Source organism: Marmota monax, unplaced genomic scaffold, assembly GCF_021218885.2.
Source record: "Marmota monax isolate L192 unplaced genomic scaffold, Marmota_monax_Labrador192_F-V1.1 WCK01_AAM20220418_F8-fsc00215, whole genome shotgun sequence".
NCBI lineage: Eukaryota > Metazoa > Chordata > Mammalia > Rodentia > Sciuridae > Marmota > Marmota monax.
The window spans coordinates 867,749-883,730 of record NW_026695214.1 but is presented as its reverse complement, the minus strand read 5'-3'; the positions used below and the strand labels follow the sequence as shown (position 1 = coordinate 883,730).

The following is a 15,982-nucleotide window of genomic DNA, read 5'->3' as shown; positions in this document are numbered from 1 at the left end:
ATTTAGAAATAACCCACCAAGTCATTAATGAGTTGGTAAGTTTAAGTTTAGTGAAGCAAACGAGCTTTTTCGGCGGGATTTCCAACAGGGTGTTGGGGATCAAACAAGACAAGATTAAGAACTATGGACGGAAGAGGGTCAGTGCCGAGGGGAACTGTTCAAGTAGTGACCAGACACCCGAGGTTCTAAGTGGGCTTTCAGAAAGGGAGCCTCCCGGTGGCCCGTCACTTCGACACTGCGGGAAAGGGTCGACCAACTCCTCCGGGGTCTCCTACACAGACGTCCTCCGGACGCACTTCCGGCCTTTACGAGGGCGCCGTCCCGGGCCTGCCCAACGCTCCCCTCCAGGTGGTCTCGCCGTCCACAGGAGGCCCAGCCGTTTCCCCCGCACAATCACTCGCCCGTCTCCGGCCGGTCGGTCGGTCCCCGCGACGACCCAGGCAGCGATCACCTGCTTTGCCTTCACTCTCCTGCTCCGACTTCGGCCTCGGACGTCGTCAGGACGCCGCCCACCCCTCATCTGTCCACCTTCCCGAGACTCGGCCTGGCTGGGCGGATAACCGACGGTCTGGGCCCCCGGTTAAAAAAAAATAAAAGAAAAACCACCCCCACCACAAAAAAGAACAGCGCCTGAGGCGGATTCGCACTCGGGGGGCAGCCTTGAGGCCAGGCCGCGCTACCCAGGAAGCACTGCGGCGCGCTCTGGCCCATGAGGGCCCGCGGCAGGCCGCTTCCGGCGGCGGCGCTACGTCACCTCCCGGCGCCCGGCAGCCCGGGCCCGGCGCCGGGACTGCAGCCCGGGTGCAGTGTTTCGGCTCGGCCGTTTTTGGGTCCGGCATCCTGCACCCCGCCGGGTGTCCAGGGCCGCCCGCCCGCTGGGAGCCGGGAGACATGGCGGCGGCGCTGCTGGACCCCGCGAAGGTGAGCGGCCAGGGTTCGGCCTTGCCGCTCCTCTGCTAGTGGTTCCTCCGGCCCTCCGGCCCCGCGGGCCTCTGACGGTGCTTAAAGGGTGAATGAGGCTTCCTCCTGAGGTCTCCAGCCGGTACTCTTGACTCACAAACCTGACAGACGGTGCTGAGTTCCCTTCCGCCTCGTCGCCCTTGCCCTTGCCTTTGTTTTGCCTGGGACACTGCCTCTACGTCTTTGCAGGGCTTCTCATGTTCTCTGGTTTCTGCTCAGGCTTACCTTGTTGGGAGAGGCCTTTTCCTAGCAGTTCAGGCTAAAGTGGCCCTTCCGTGTCTACTCGGTGTCTGGAATTTTTGTGCAGGGATTTTGGTAAAATTAAAGGCGCTTGCTGGGTTAGTTTGTCCAGAATGTTGTGGGAGCAAAGAGGAAAGAAGTAATTGCAGAAGAGCCGTAATATCAGTCCTGAATCGATTCTTTGCTGTGCACTGATAGGAATTAGGTATAACTTCATTTAATTGCCATCATCTTAAAGTTAGGATCTTTCATCATTACTGTTTTACATAAGAGGAACTTGAGGTTTACAGAGGATGAGTTACCTGCCCCAGAGAATGATAAGTTTTTATATATTGTAAACTAATAGCTATTAACAGTGCCTGTGTTCTCTACCCAGAGGGACAGGGAGGCTGGGGTAGACACCTAAAATAAACTTTGCCAGGGGAGCATGCTTTCTTCCCAAATGTAACATTGGGCACGTGGTGAGGTGGCATTTCAGGCAGGTGGAACTGTGTGTGGACACAAGAAAGCTGTATTGGTTAAAAGGACTCCTCAGAGGACCTGTGTGGTTCCTTGCCCCCAACTGATGACACATCCTAGGAGAGATGGTGAGACTTTTTGATGGCTCTTCCATCCTGCATATCCAGAAAAAAACATGTCCAGTCAAGGGCCCATGTTCTCAACCACCACCTGCTGTGTCCTCTTTGACCATTGTACCCCGTTCCTGAAGTGTCCTGGCCTCAACAATGAGTGCTGGCAAAATTCAGGTAGGAAAAAGAAGCAATGACTCATTATCCATTCTCCCTGGGCATCTTTGAAGCCCAGGAGGAACAAAGAAAGCCAAGGGAACTTGTTTAGGCCCTGCTACTTCCCAGGCAAGGGCCACAAACTCAGATGATTCATCTTTGAGGTGGGTGATGGTGATTTCTCTTCTGCACTCCTCTGCCCACCCATGTCTGTGGAACTATTTTCAGAAGTGCCTGAGATGAGAGTAACAGTAAAAATTTATCTGGAGTTCTCTATATCTTTATCAACTGAGGATTAACTACAAACAGAAGAGTGTGATGGTTGCATAATTAGACTGTAGACTAGAGGAACCTGCGTCCAGATTCTGCCCCTGCAGGTGAACTTGGGGTGAGCTCATAGAGCTTCCTGGACTTCAGGTCTCTGAGGTTGAAATGGAAATGATGATGGTGTTGACCTCAGGGGCTGTGGCCTGTTATCTGTGTTTCTTTAAAAATACTGTTAATTCTTATGACTGTTCATAGTGATATAGAAAATACTGTTGCATTTATCTGGGAGTAGATGCTCAGACAGATTAAATAAGGGCTCCACAGTCACACATAAGAGGAAGCAAGTGTTGATTTCCAGAGCTTGTTTTTAACCCTAGAAATCTGGCTCCTGAGCTGGGGACTTCAGATACTTTAACATATAAAGTCTCCAATACAAGCCAGGTGCACAGTGGGGACCAGTAAGACTCAGGTGCTGTTGCTCTTGCTTCTGACACTGTTTTTACTGTTGTTATTTTCTCCATTCTTTTGATATCCCCGAGCACTACCTTTCTGTGCCTCATAGTCCATTCAGCATTGTCCTACCCCTGTTTTGAGTCCCAGTGTCTTTCTGCTAAGAGACTTTGCTTTCCTTTGCTGCTGTAATATGTCCAAGGCAGTGTCACCTCCTTGAGCCCAGTATAGAGCTGGGACTTCTGGAGGCATTTGGTGATTGGGACTTTGGGTCTGCACATTTTTTATAGTGCTCAAGTGACAGGTACTAATATTATCCAGCAGGCCCACAGCAAATACTACTGCCCGTCTTTGACATTCCAGGTGTCTGTGACCTTCACCCAGGAGGAATGGAGGCAGCTAGATCTGACCCAGAGGACCTTATACTGGGAGGTGATGCTGGAGACCTGTGGGCTTCTGGTTTCTCTGGGTAAGGTCTCTCCTTTTTGTCATATGGGCCACCAGAAGCCTCCCTTCCTCCCTCTGGCTCAAGGGCTGCCTGGTCAAGAAGGCCTCAGGAGCTGCCTTTCCTGTTCTCCACAATTTGGGGCTTTGTGTGTGCTCACCTCGTTTTTTTTTGTTTTTTTTTTTTGAGGGAGGGGATAGCAGGGATTGAACCCAAGGGCATTCAGCCACTGAGCCACATCCCCACCTATTTTGTATTTTATCTACAGACAAAGTCTAACTGAGTTGCTTAGCATCTCACCATTGCTGAGACTGTCTTTGAATTTGCCATCCTCCTGTCTCAGCTTCGTGAGCTGCTGGGATTACAGGAGTGTGCCACTGTGCCTGGTTTGTGTTTATCTCTTCTTGATCTCCTGTGTCTCAGCAAGAGTTGGGAAGAGAAACAGTTTGGCTCGGTAATAGTCAAAGGAGAGGGATGTGATGGAAGGAAATTTGCGTGTTTTGCAAAACCCAGAGGCAGCATTTTCAGCCAGGTCCCATGGGGAACTGGGACAGCACCTGGGAGGAAGCATGACTGTGCTGTGACTTCTGAGTCTCCTTCTGCCCCTGTCTTTGCACAATGGCTTTTTTTTTTTTTTCCTGTCACTTGGATTATCTCTGAGGCCCACACATTCCTTGCCTACCTTTCTACATATTTATTGTTTATTATTATTATTGTTTTTCCTGTTTACATTCCTTTTAAAAATTCTTCTAGCAAGTATGTAAATAAGGCCATTACAGTGAGTCCCTCCTTCAGTTTAATTCATTTACTTTAAGAGAGAAACTTTCACTGCAAGATGCCATTGTTTGCGTTTGGTAGTAAAAGTTATTTCTGAGCTGGGCATGGTGGCACATGCCTATAATTTCTGAGGCCCGAGGATCACAAGTTCAAAACCAGCTTCAGCAAAAGTGAGGTGCTAAGCAACTCAGTGAGACCCTATCTACAAATAAAATACAAAATAGGACTGGGGATGTGGCTCAGTGGCCAAGTGCCCCTGAGTTCAATCCCCAGCCCCCCACCCCCAAAAGTTATTTCTGTTGTGTGATATTGATAATAGTAGCTGATATTTGTGCAGATATCTATATGTACCGAAATGACCATGTGGGATTCCCTCCCAATTTTTTACTTTTTAGTGGTTCGTGAAATATTGAAGGCTGGAGTCACTGCGCTTTACTCTGGCCTCTGTTCCCTGAAGAATTAATCTTCCTAATGATGGCTGCTTCTCATCTCCACAGCTCAGTTGGTCTAAGGCTGTTAACTCCACACAGATGTGCTTGCTGGCTCATTAGTGTAGCACTGGGAAACCAGGGTTGGGGCCAGACCCCAGAGTCTAGGCCCACTTGTACTGCTCTTGAGCTGTGTATTTCTGAGAAAGTTACTAGACCCCTCTGTGTCTCAGTTATCTCATGGGTAGAATGGGTCAGTGTAGCACTGCACAAGGCTCTCATGCATGTACATGACTCACAGTAAGTGCCTGGTGAGACCAGCCTTGTGCAGGTTATCAGTTTTGACCCCCTGTTGCTGATACCATCAACATATCATTCTTGTGGTGATCCTCTTTACTCTCAGGAATGAGATTGCATAATTTTGTCATCAAATTGGCCAGATGCTTGAGGCAACTTAGGTTTCCATCTTGGCCCAGCCAGTCACCATTTCCCTAATTCTGACAGTCAGTATCTTCCCAAGCCTTGGTATCTTTATCTGTGCAACAGTGCTAATCACAGTGTGTACTTTAGGTGCGTGCTGTGAGAAATTCTCAGGACAAAATATTTTATGCAAGGCCAATAGGAAAAGCAAAGTAACATTTTGCTTACTACATAAAAAAGACTAGATCAATAAGGACACATACCTTCTTTGTGAATGAAGAGATGTAGTAATACTTTAAGTGGTTTTTTTTTTTCCTACTGCATATATTTTAATTTAGAATTCACAAAATGTTGTGGATTTAAATTGCTAGGCATAGTCCTTAAGGGGTATATTTGACTCCACCATGTAAATATCAGGTTTTTACTTAGTATTAGGAGTGAAAACTCCATGACAGAGTGGCAGATTATGTCATGGAGTGACATGAACTCGAGAGCCACACCAGTGAAATCTTCTCAGGAAGTGACATCTGTCTCAGACTCTTAAGTGTAATAGTTAGCTAGAAGTGGCAAGGTATAGGTGCAGTGGCATTTTGATGGAAGGACTGGAGGACGTGATGGGGACTGCAACTGCAGAGCTGAAGGAAGGTCTGCCTGATCACTGAGTCCAGTGTTGGGCATGTGGCAGGCACAAGTGACCACTTGCTTAGTGATGACTGATGAGTTCTGAACTATAGTTTGGGATCTTTCAGGTGAACCTTCTGTGGGTCTCTGTGCCTCCAGAGTACTGTGTCTTTAACCCCAGCCAATTTGTGAATAAGTATTTGGCTGCAAGTGACAGAGTACCTCAGTCTTGTAAGGAATGTGTTATCCTACCTCATAAGACTCCTGGGTTACTGTGGCTGACCCAGTTATCTGGGGTTTATTGGGTTGGACTTTGCTTGTTTTTTGTTCTTTTGCTTCCTCTGCTTGGTCTGTGTCTTTAGGCACATGCCCTCACAGAAGTCCCAGAGTGCCACAGGTAAAAGGAATGGAAGACCCCCCCTCATTTAGCCCTTTTTGGAATACCAGCTTCCTCTTTCTTCAGTCACTGGTGTAGGTCAGCTGCCCACCCCAGACCTTGAAGCATGAGGGAATGCAGTGTGCCAGAGGGATATCAGGATGCTTCTGCCTCTTTGGGGACCACAGTTACCCAGAATGTTTAGTCTGATGCCCAGGCTTCCCACAGAGATTTCCAGTTGGTCTGAGGGGCAACAAGACATTCCTAGGTCTTAGCAGTTCACACAGGTCAAATACATGTGACTTTGAGTGGTCAGAAAATAACCTCCAGGAAATCATCTGACCATGCTGAGCTTTGTAGGTGGAGACTGGAGTTGGGTCTCTCTGCAGCTGTTTCTCTTGTCTGCGGTGTTGGGACCCAGAGTGATGCTTTGCCTTTTGTTTCCAGGAAGCAGTTCAGTGTCTTGCTCACTTGGATGGGAGCAACTTCATTTCAGGTTTTCATCCCTGTCCTGAAGCTGCAGGCTAGACCGAGGATTTTCTTCTCCCACTAGGTCCCTGTGTCCTTAGTTCTCATGCACAGACTGTCCTCTGTTTAAATCAGAGCTGATCTGCTAGTTGGAGCACAGCCAGGAGTTACAGAGGAGAAGAGGGACCTTTCCCAGGGCTCCTGTCCAGGTGGGTGCCAACAGCTGCAAGGGTGGGTTTGTGACAGCTTGAAGAGTTGGAGGTGATATTGCCTTTGAACTTTGAGGGAGCCTCTTTTTTTTCCTTGAGGCCTCTCTGGGGACTTGGGCCTTTTAACCTGTGGTTTCTTCTGCCCTCTATCTTCAGCCACTTATGCCCCACAGCTCCTGGGGACTCAGCAGGCACAGTCTTTAAGTCAGGCACTTTGCTCTGACTGCTCAGCCTCAACAAGTAGCTTTGACACAGACAGCCTCATGAATTGGGGAAATTGTAAGCCCTCATTGTGCCTTTGTGATTTCAGCTGAGGTAGATCTAATTGCACTAACAAATGTACTCAGATCTCCCTGGTTTGGAATATAAAAACTATTTTTTCACCACTGGGACCATCTGGGTTAAGGGGAACTCTGTACCACAGTTTTTCATGGACCCAGGTGTCTTCTGTGTGTAGCACAAGGAGTCAGTGTGTCCCTGGCATGCTATAGTTGGCAAGGGGCAACCAGGAAGGTAAGATGTCGCACCCTCTTTTGTGTACATGACATCCTCATGTTCTACTGACAAGATAGCTGGACACACTTGGGTGCATGGAACTGTGTCAGAAGAGAAGAGTGAGTGTACCATGTGGTGAACATCTCAATACGCTGCTCACCTAAGCAGTGGTGGTAATGATGGTTTGTACGTCCTTGTGTTGAGGATGTGATCAATCGTGTGGAACGACTACACAGTGTGCCTGACTTCAGTGAGTGGTTCAATAAGAGAAGCTGTTAGCATTGCTCGTGCTCTGCTAGTGCTAATGAATATTGATTTTCTAAACATACATGCATGCATACACATATGTAGTTTGGTAATATGGACGGACTCAGGGGTATTTCACCACTGAGGTAAGCCATACCTCCAGCGATTTTATTTTCTGAGACAGGGTCTTGCTAAGTTGCCCAGGCTAGCCTTGAACTTATGATCCTCCTGCCTCCTGAATTGTGTATAGTGGTAATATATGATGTTTCCTTCTGAACTTGAGGAAATGAGGCCCGTTGAAATCCTCTGTGCTCCATCTTTTCCTGCCTCAACCCTTTCACCCTCCAAGTGTCAGTCACACTCAGAGGGTTCCCTGCTCTGTCTTTTCATTCTTCCCATTTGGTGGAACCTCAGGTGACGTTTGGCCTCTCTGCCCCAGATCTGGGCTGCTGAAGGCACTAGGGCTGTGGTGATTGGCTTCACCATTGAGTCATGGCCTCTTGCCCAGGCCCCTTTGGCTGTGTCACCATTGCCCCTTCCCCACACCCATCTTTGTTTGATTATTTGTGGTGCTAGGGATGGAACGCAGCTGCACGGTTGCTAGGCAAGCCCTCTGTCACAGAGCCACAGCCACTGTGCCCCCCGCCCATCTTAATGCAGATCAGGGGTCCCCTGTCCCAGCCACTTCTGGATTTTTTTTTTTTGTTGTTGTTGTTGTTGTTAAATCTCAAGACTTCTATGCTGGGTTGTGTTGGATATTATTTCTTTGTAAATGAATGCGGTAGAAATGAAGATGTTGGTTGATAGAGTATTGATTTTCTGCATTGTCAAGGCATTTCTAACTAATAATATAACAAAGTTACAGGTGAGATTTCCACATTCAATAGCAAAATTGTGTGGTGTTCTGTGGAAAGTGAAAAAGTTTCAAGAGTCCAAGGAACACAGAGATTTTGCAAATGTGAATCCCAGGGGTCTCAAACAATACCAGGCATGGAGCCATGTTTCCATCTCCTTGTTCTTACTGAATTGTTGATTTCCTTGATGTTGTCATCTCTAATGAGCCCTTTTGATCATTGTATTTCCTTCAGGTAGCAACACAAATCGTAAAACCACAGAGCTCACCCCTGCTTTTCTGGCCTGGCCTGAAGAAGCCTCACATCAGCAACAACTGACACTGAGGACGTCAGGGGACTCCCAGTTGGGGCAGTATAGGGGTCTGGATGGGATTTCTGAAATGCAGAAAGGACCCTCTAGACCAGAGATTGAGAAGCTTCCTGAGCACATGGGCCTGGACACTGTGGCATGAGAATGGCTGATTCTGTATATTCAAGGATTATGCACATCTCTCCAGATGATCTTCTGTGTGTCTGTGACACAGTGGACCACATGCAGGTCCCTTGATGGATGCAGGGGAAAATTCCTACAAATGCAAGGACTGTGGGAAAGTGTTTAATAAGAATTGTCTCCTCATTCGGCACGAGTGGATCCACTCTGGAGTGAAGCCCTATGAGTGCACGGAATGTGGGAAGACCTTCAGCAAGAGCACACATCTCCTCCAGCACCCGATGATCCACACCGGAGGGAGGCCTTGCAAGTGCTTGGAGATCTGCCTTCAACCGCAGATCTCACCTTATAAGGCACCAGCGGACCACAGTGGGGAGAAGCCTTACAAGTGCAGCGAATGTGGAAGTGGAAAGGCCTTCACCCACTGCTCCACTTTTTTTTTTTTTTAAGAAAGAGAATTTTTTTAATATTTATTTTTTAGTTTTTGGTGGACACAACATCTTTATTTGTATGTGGTGCTGAGGATCGAACCCGGCGCTGTGCGCATGCCAGGCAAGCGTGCTACCGCTTGAGCCACTTCCCCAGCCCCCCACCGCCCCACTTTTGTCTTGCATAACAGGAGCCACACTGGAGAGAAACCTTTTGTGTGCAAAGAATGTGTCAAAGCCTCTCGAGATAGGCCTGGTTTCATTCGACGCTACATCATCCACACTGGGGAGAAGCCCTGTGAGTGCACGGAGTGTGGGAAGGCCTTCAGCCGATGGTCATACCTCAAGTGGCACCAGCAGGCCCACACTGGAGTGAGACCCTTTGAGTGTAGTGAGTGTGGGAAGGCCTCTGTGAGAGCGCTGACCTCACTCAGCACCACATCATTCACTCTGGGGAGAAGCCCTACATGAGCATGGAATGTGGGAAGGCCTTCAGCCACAGGTCCCACCTCAACCAGCACCAGCGCATCCACACTGGGGAGAAGCCTTACGTGTGCAGTGAGTGTGGGAAGGCCTTCAGCCACTGCTCCACTTTCATCTTACATAAAAGGACCCACACTGGAGAAAAACCCTATGGATGCAAAGAATGTGGGAAAGCTTTTAGTGACAAAGGAGACCTCATTCGTCACTTCAGTGTCCACACTGGAGAGAAGCCCTATGAGTGCATGGTGTGGGAAGGCCTTCAGCCGACAGTCCCACCTCACAAGGCACCAGCAGATTCACAGTGGGGAGAAGCCCTATAAGTGTATGGAATGTGGGAAGTCTTTTTGCCGAGTGCAAACCTCATCCGGCATGCCATCATCCACATTGGAGAGAAGCCCTATAAGTGCAGTGAGTGTGGAAAGGCCTTCAGCCGCAGCTCATCCCTCACTCAGCGCAGCAGAGGAGGGCCCCTTTTTACAAGTTGGAAAGCTTCTGTCAACATCTCAGGACTCATGTTAAGGAAAAATTTTTTTTAATGTAACCACTGAGTAAAACCAGTGGTCAAAGGCAACTTCCACTTCAGCCTCTGGCCATTCTTGCCAAGAGAAACTCCTTTAGTGACATCTCTGAAAAAAGATGTCACAAATCACTTGTCATCTGAAGAGTCAGGTTTGAAATGGATGCAGCCTAGACTTCTACGCCTGAGAGTTCCTCCATGAGGGAGACCCAGTGATTACTATGCTCTTAGAAAAACCTTCATCCACATCTTTCTTCTTAGTTTAAATTAAAATGTTATTTCAGGTATATTTTTTTTAAAGGAGGAGGATAAGGCTTGGTGTGTAGCTTAGTGCTTCATGTGCAAAGTCCTGGGTTCAGTCCTCAGAGACAGCAGCACCACTGGGAGGTGATGGAGAAAAGAGGAGGAAATGCAGGCACATCTTTGTTCAGGCCTCTTTGATAAGCACTTTGCCATCTCTTCATGATTGTACTTGGGAAAAGGAAAGTGTTGTTTCAGAAATGAAAGAGCCCTGTTTCCAGTGTGCACACTCATCGTGTCCAGTGTCAGAACAGTTAGACTGGGAGGGTGGGAAGACCTGGAAAGCCACCTTTGTCCCCTGAAACAATAGGGGACAGAGGCAACACCTCTGTCTGAGGAGCAGGAGCACAGTCTGTTGGGAGACTAGAGGCTTGTGTTGTGAAGTGCTTCTGTTCATGGAGATGAGGCTGCACACACAACTGCACATCTTCACTGCACTTGTTTGTGTGTGTGTGTGTGTGTGTGTTGCTGGGGATTGAACCCAGGGCCTTGTGCATGCAAGGCAAGCACTGTACCAACTGAGCTATATCCCCAGCCCTCTTCACTGCACATTTAAAGCTGATTCTTTTTAAACAACTATTTCTTATGCCTTAACCCACCCACCTCATACTTTCCTGATCCCAGTCTGTACATAGTCTTTATTTTCCTGTGGGATGGGGATGATAGTGTTCCTGACACAGTTAACTCAGCTGGGGCCCAGTTCTTCCCTCAGATTCAGCTTTCTCTCTTCTTATCCTTCCTCAGGCTTCTGCATGTCCCCCCAAGCAATTTTCTAGAGGTCAAATTAAAGCCAAAACAAAATAAAATGCAAGGCTAAATTAGGTTAAAGGAGCAGGATAAACACTTTAAGAAACAAAACACAAAAGGAATCTTATTTTTAATGTTATAAAAGATTGTGTGAAGATCCACCATGGAGGGTCTGTAATGTCAACAGGTGAGCCTGCAGTTTCAGAGAGTCACCTTCATCACCAGGGACTTGGTCCCTGTTGACTGACTACTAGTACTACTATGGATCCTCTTTTGGAGCGTAGGTTTTGAGCTACATGAAGTAGTATTACTCAGCATTAAAAAGGATGTTGTACAGAAGGATAGAAATAATCACATGTGTACTTGGAACTCTCCACTGAGCTGTTGAGGTGACCATGGGTAATTCACACTGGCACTGTAGGGAGCGTCATTTTGGGTTGTGTTAATCTGTGTCGTCATTGTTTTGGCAGTTCTTTGCTCCTTTCATGTAGTGTCTTAGAACTCTTCACCAAATTGTCGGTCCTGTGAATTTTCCCTTCGTCCTTTCTTTCTTGTAGGTCCTGCATATTTATTCTTCCTTTTCCCTTCCTTTCCCTTCTCACCTCTTTCCTTCCTCTCTCCCTCCCTTTCTTCTTTCCTTCCAGGATCACTTTCCCACTGAGCCCCCTTTTTATTTTGTGAGACAGGGTCTCACTAGTTTCTCAGGGCCTCCTTAAGTTGCTGAAGTTGGCTTTAAACTTGCTACCCTCCTGCCTTAGCTTCCAGAGTGGCTGGGATTATAGGCGTGTGCTCCAGCACCTGGCTCTCATATTTTATCTTAAAATTTTACCTTTTTTGTTTGAATCTCTGAACCATGCTGTTAATTTTGTTTTACTGCATGAGGTTTTAGGTTTTTTTCTCTTGCTGTTGCCTATGAATGTTCAGTTCCAGCACCATTTTTTTTTTTTTCCTAAAGACTGGCCTACCTATATTTAATTGCTTTTATGGCTTAGTCAAATATCATTAGGTTTCTTCATGTTGGTCTCTTTCTGCATTCTCTATTTTATTGATCTAATTGTCCATGTTATTGGCAGAGGCCAAACTTCTGCTCACCAGACTATCTTGTTTTACTATGTTGGGTCTTCCAGTCCATAAATATGATGTCTCTTGTTTAGATCTCCTTCATTTATCTCATGTTTTCTAATTGTGGACATATTTTTTTTATAGACTTTTGTAGATATATCCTATGGAACCATGTTTTTGTGATATTTAGGGTTTTATTTAGTTAGTTAGTAGTTATGGGGTGTGCTGGGGATTAAATCCAAGGGCATTTTGCCACTAAGCTATATCCTCAGTCATTTTGAGACAAAGTCTCACTAATTTGCTGAAGCTGGTCTTGGAAGATCCTCTTGCCTCAGCTTTATGGGTCACTGGGATTATAGGTATGTGCCACCATGCCCAGCTGTTTTTGTTTTGCTCTTTCTTTGTTGTCCAGACTGGCCTCGAACTCCTGAGCTCCTGTAGTCCTTCCTCAACCTACAATCCTGGTAAGTGCTGACCACACCAGACTCGAAATTGAGGTTTTAATTTGATGTTGCACATGATCTTTGCCTTTAGAGGAAAATATAATTCTTACATATTGACCCTGTAAGTTATGACTTTGGTGATCTCACCTATTAGGTCTAGCTGTACGTTTCAATAGATTCCTCAGGATTTTCTTAATAAAATATGTTAAAATATGTTCGTAACAAATAGAGAACCAATTTCTTGATCTATATCCTATATCCCTTCATTTTCTTTTCCTCTCTTCTTTACTACCTAGATCTATATGTGTTGAATAAAATGGTTTAAAAAAAATAATAAGAATTGAGGCCTGCACAGGCCCCAACTTCTCTCTATGGTTTGGGAATGCTATCTGCTTTGTATAACAACATGGCACTTTTGTTTTCTGGAAACAGTCATCATGTTCTCTGAAAAATCCTCCTACATGTTGTCTTTGGCATTTGCCAGTGATAGTAGGGCTGGGTTGGAGGCCTTGTGAGTCTAGGGGTTCTGTTGACGTCTGGAGTGATGATAGTGATCATTACCAAAAAAATCCAGAGTGGGGCATAGATACCTCCAGAGCCTGGGATCATGGCAAGCATAGAAGTGTGTTCCTTAGAAAACCGGTATAGTTCCAAAAAAAATATTGTGATGTATCATACACAAAACATATAGGTGAGGGCTGGGGATGTGGCTCAAGCAGTAGCGCGCTCGCCTGGCATGCGTGCGGCCCGGGTTCGATCCTCAGCACCACATACAAACAAAGATGTTGTATCCGCCGAAAACTAGAAAATAAATATTAAAAAATTTAAAAAAAAAAAAAAAAAAAAAAAAAACATATAGGTGAAATTTTCAATAAGGTCATTACTAGGCGGACCTCATGCATTGGGATAAAGGACAGAATGTTGGTCATGTATGTGGTATGAACTGAGGGAAAGCAAGTTTGTGTCTGGAAAGCTACTGGGAATGTTCTGTCTTTTGCTCTGCCTGAGATTACATGGGAAACATGTAGGGAGCCTTCGATCTGTGTACTGAATATGTGTCTATTAATCTCATTGATACATGTATAAAAAGAAAAATAATTTTACTTGTGGACTCACACCTTTTCATTAAAAAATGGAAAAAGCTTAGCATGCCCTGCATGAGCTCATTGGATTGGAAATTCCACCCAACACTGGAGAGGAAAGTGTCCTCCAGAATTCACTGATTTTGTTGCTTTTCTTCATAGTTTGTTAACTTAAATGTGTACAACTAATAGTAGCTATGGTGTTTTGTCTGCTTTGAAATTTACATGAATAGTGCTATAGAGATCTTTTTTGTATTTCCAGGAAAAAGTACTGTATTCAGATATTTTTAAATGAATGTGTACATTTCTAATTATCAGAGTTGTTTTTTTTTTAACAATAGGTAAATGAAATGGTATTCCTTTACACTTCTTTTTTTTTTAATATTTTATTTACATTTTAGTTTTCGGCAGACACAACATCTTTGTTTGTATGTGGTGCTGAGGATCGAACCCAGGCCACACGCATGCCAGGGGAGCGCGCTACCGCTTGAGCCACATCCCCAGCCCCTCCTTTAGACTTCCTTAATGGTACTTCATGAAAATGATGCAGATGACATTATTTAGTCATTTATATTTATGCATTTATATTTATATATATGCAGATGACATTATATTAGTCATTATTTGTCATATGCAACCCTTCAAATTGAATCTCATCATAATTTTAAAACAAAACAAATCATATATATATATTTGGCTCAGTGATAGCACACCCCTGGGTTCAATCCTCAGTACTGGAAAAAACAACAAACAGTAACACAAAAAACAACTAGTACACTTGTGCCTTTATGTAAAACTTTACTCAGTATCTATGTGGCTAGTTTCCAAATCAGGGAGTAATTTTATATAATATTTGCCAATAATACTTGCCAAGATGTATCCCTGACAGAATTCCTCAGAATATATGTGGAAATGTGTTAATGCTAATGAGAACAATAATAGTTTTTTATTTATTGGTCAGTGTGTGAAGAGTAATTTTAATGTAAATTTTATGGGTAATTTAGTAATATTTCTAATTTCCAGTAATGAGAGAGTTTGTTAAGGCTGAGTGCTCAATTCCAGCCCCCAAATTTATTTCCTTTTCCCTTCCCCTCTCCCTCCCTTCCTTCCACCTCTTCTCCTCCTTTCTTTTTCATGGAGACTGAACTCAGGAGTACTCTACCACAGAGCTACTGTCCCAACTACCCCCTTTTAAAAAAAAAAAAATTGAGATAGGGTTTTACTAAATTATCCAAGTTGGCCTTAACTTGGGACCATCCTCCTTCAACCTCCTGAGAAGATGGAATTACAGGTGTGTACCATCATGCCCAGTTTACTCTCTGCCCCCTCCTCATGCCACAGGAGAAGAGGTGCCTCAGAAGAAGGGTCTGAGGAGTTCCAGGAGAGAAGGGGTAACTTAACTAAGTACCAGTGGGACCCTTGGCTTAGGTGATAATAATTTTAGCATTCACCACTGGGAGGCATAGAGGTTTATTTAGGAAAGTAGATTCACATTCATGGCTATCTCAAGTGAAAGATGGATTTTTGTAGTTCCTGGCTCTTTTAAAGGTAACTTGGTGAGGGCTTGTGTATGCGGGAATGATATCCATCTAATTATTTCAAGATTATCCTTAGGCTGATGTGGTCTTTAATAGCGTTTTTTTTTTTTTTTTATTCCCAGAAGCTGAGTATTTGAGATTAAGGTCGAGGCTGATAAGATTCTAGCTCAAAGCTTCCTCATGAAGGACATTACCATAGCAGCTAAGCATTGAGCATGAATTAGTCATCTTATTAGTTCCATGGAGAAACTGTAGAATATTCCAACTGTGGAAAACAGAGCACCTTGTTACCCTCTGGGAGTTTGCTCACCAGAGGAATGCTGCCTTGTACATTTTTAAAAATATTTTATTTTATTTTGCATTACAATTCTCATTACACATATAGGGCACAATTTTTTTGTATCTCTGAATATAAAGTAGTGCCTTGTACATTTCCATAGCCAGAATCCCCACACTGGAAATCCTTACACTCTAAATTATAGGTTTTTCAATATCTCTCAATCTATTCATTTGGGAGTTAGTACAGTACATAGGTAGATTTTAGATTTTCCATAAAGTTGGTAGTAACAGACCTGGGAAAGAGACTAGCTTAGGGAATGACAGGCCTGGAAATATAAGCAGAACTTAAATGTTTTGTTTCCTTGGCCTTCATTTATTTTCCCCTTCTACCTATTTCTTATTCTTTCTGCTCTGCAATAGGTAGAAACTGAAGTGTGAGCCTTTCTCCCTTGCTTCTCCTATTGGCCAAGAATAAATGTCCTTCACTCATCAATCAGTGCTCCATCTTATTATTGGTTCTACAATTTCAAGCAGGAAAAAGAACCCAGTTGGGTGTAAAAATTAGTGACACATCTACTGGAGTTCTTGGAACCTATCCCCACTGTACAAGGGGAGATTTTTGTACTTACTATCAAATGCATTCCTGTTATCATTATTATTCTCTTTTCAATTATCACTGATTGTTGGCCTAA

General features: G+C 44.9%; 1 pseudogene; it reads left to right on the top strand.

Moving 5' to 3' along the window:
- The first annotated feature begins 750 nt into the window (after window positions 1-750).
- On the top strand, window positions 751-13,787 carry LOC124084093 (zinc finger protein 543-like; annotated as a pseudogene).
- The last annotated feature ends 2,195 nt before the right edge of the window (window positions 13,788-15,982 follow it).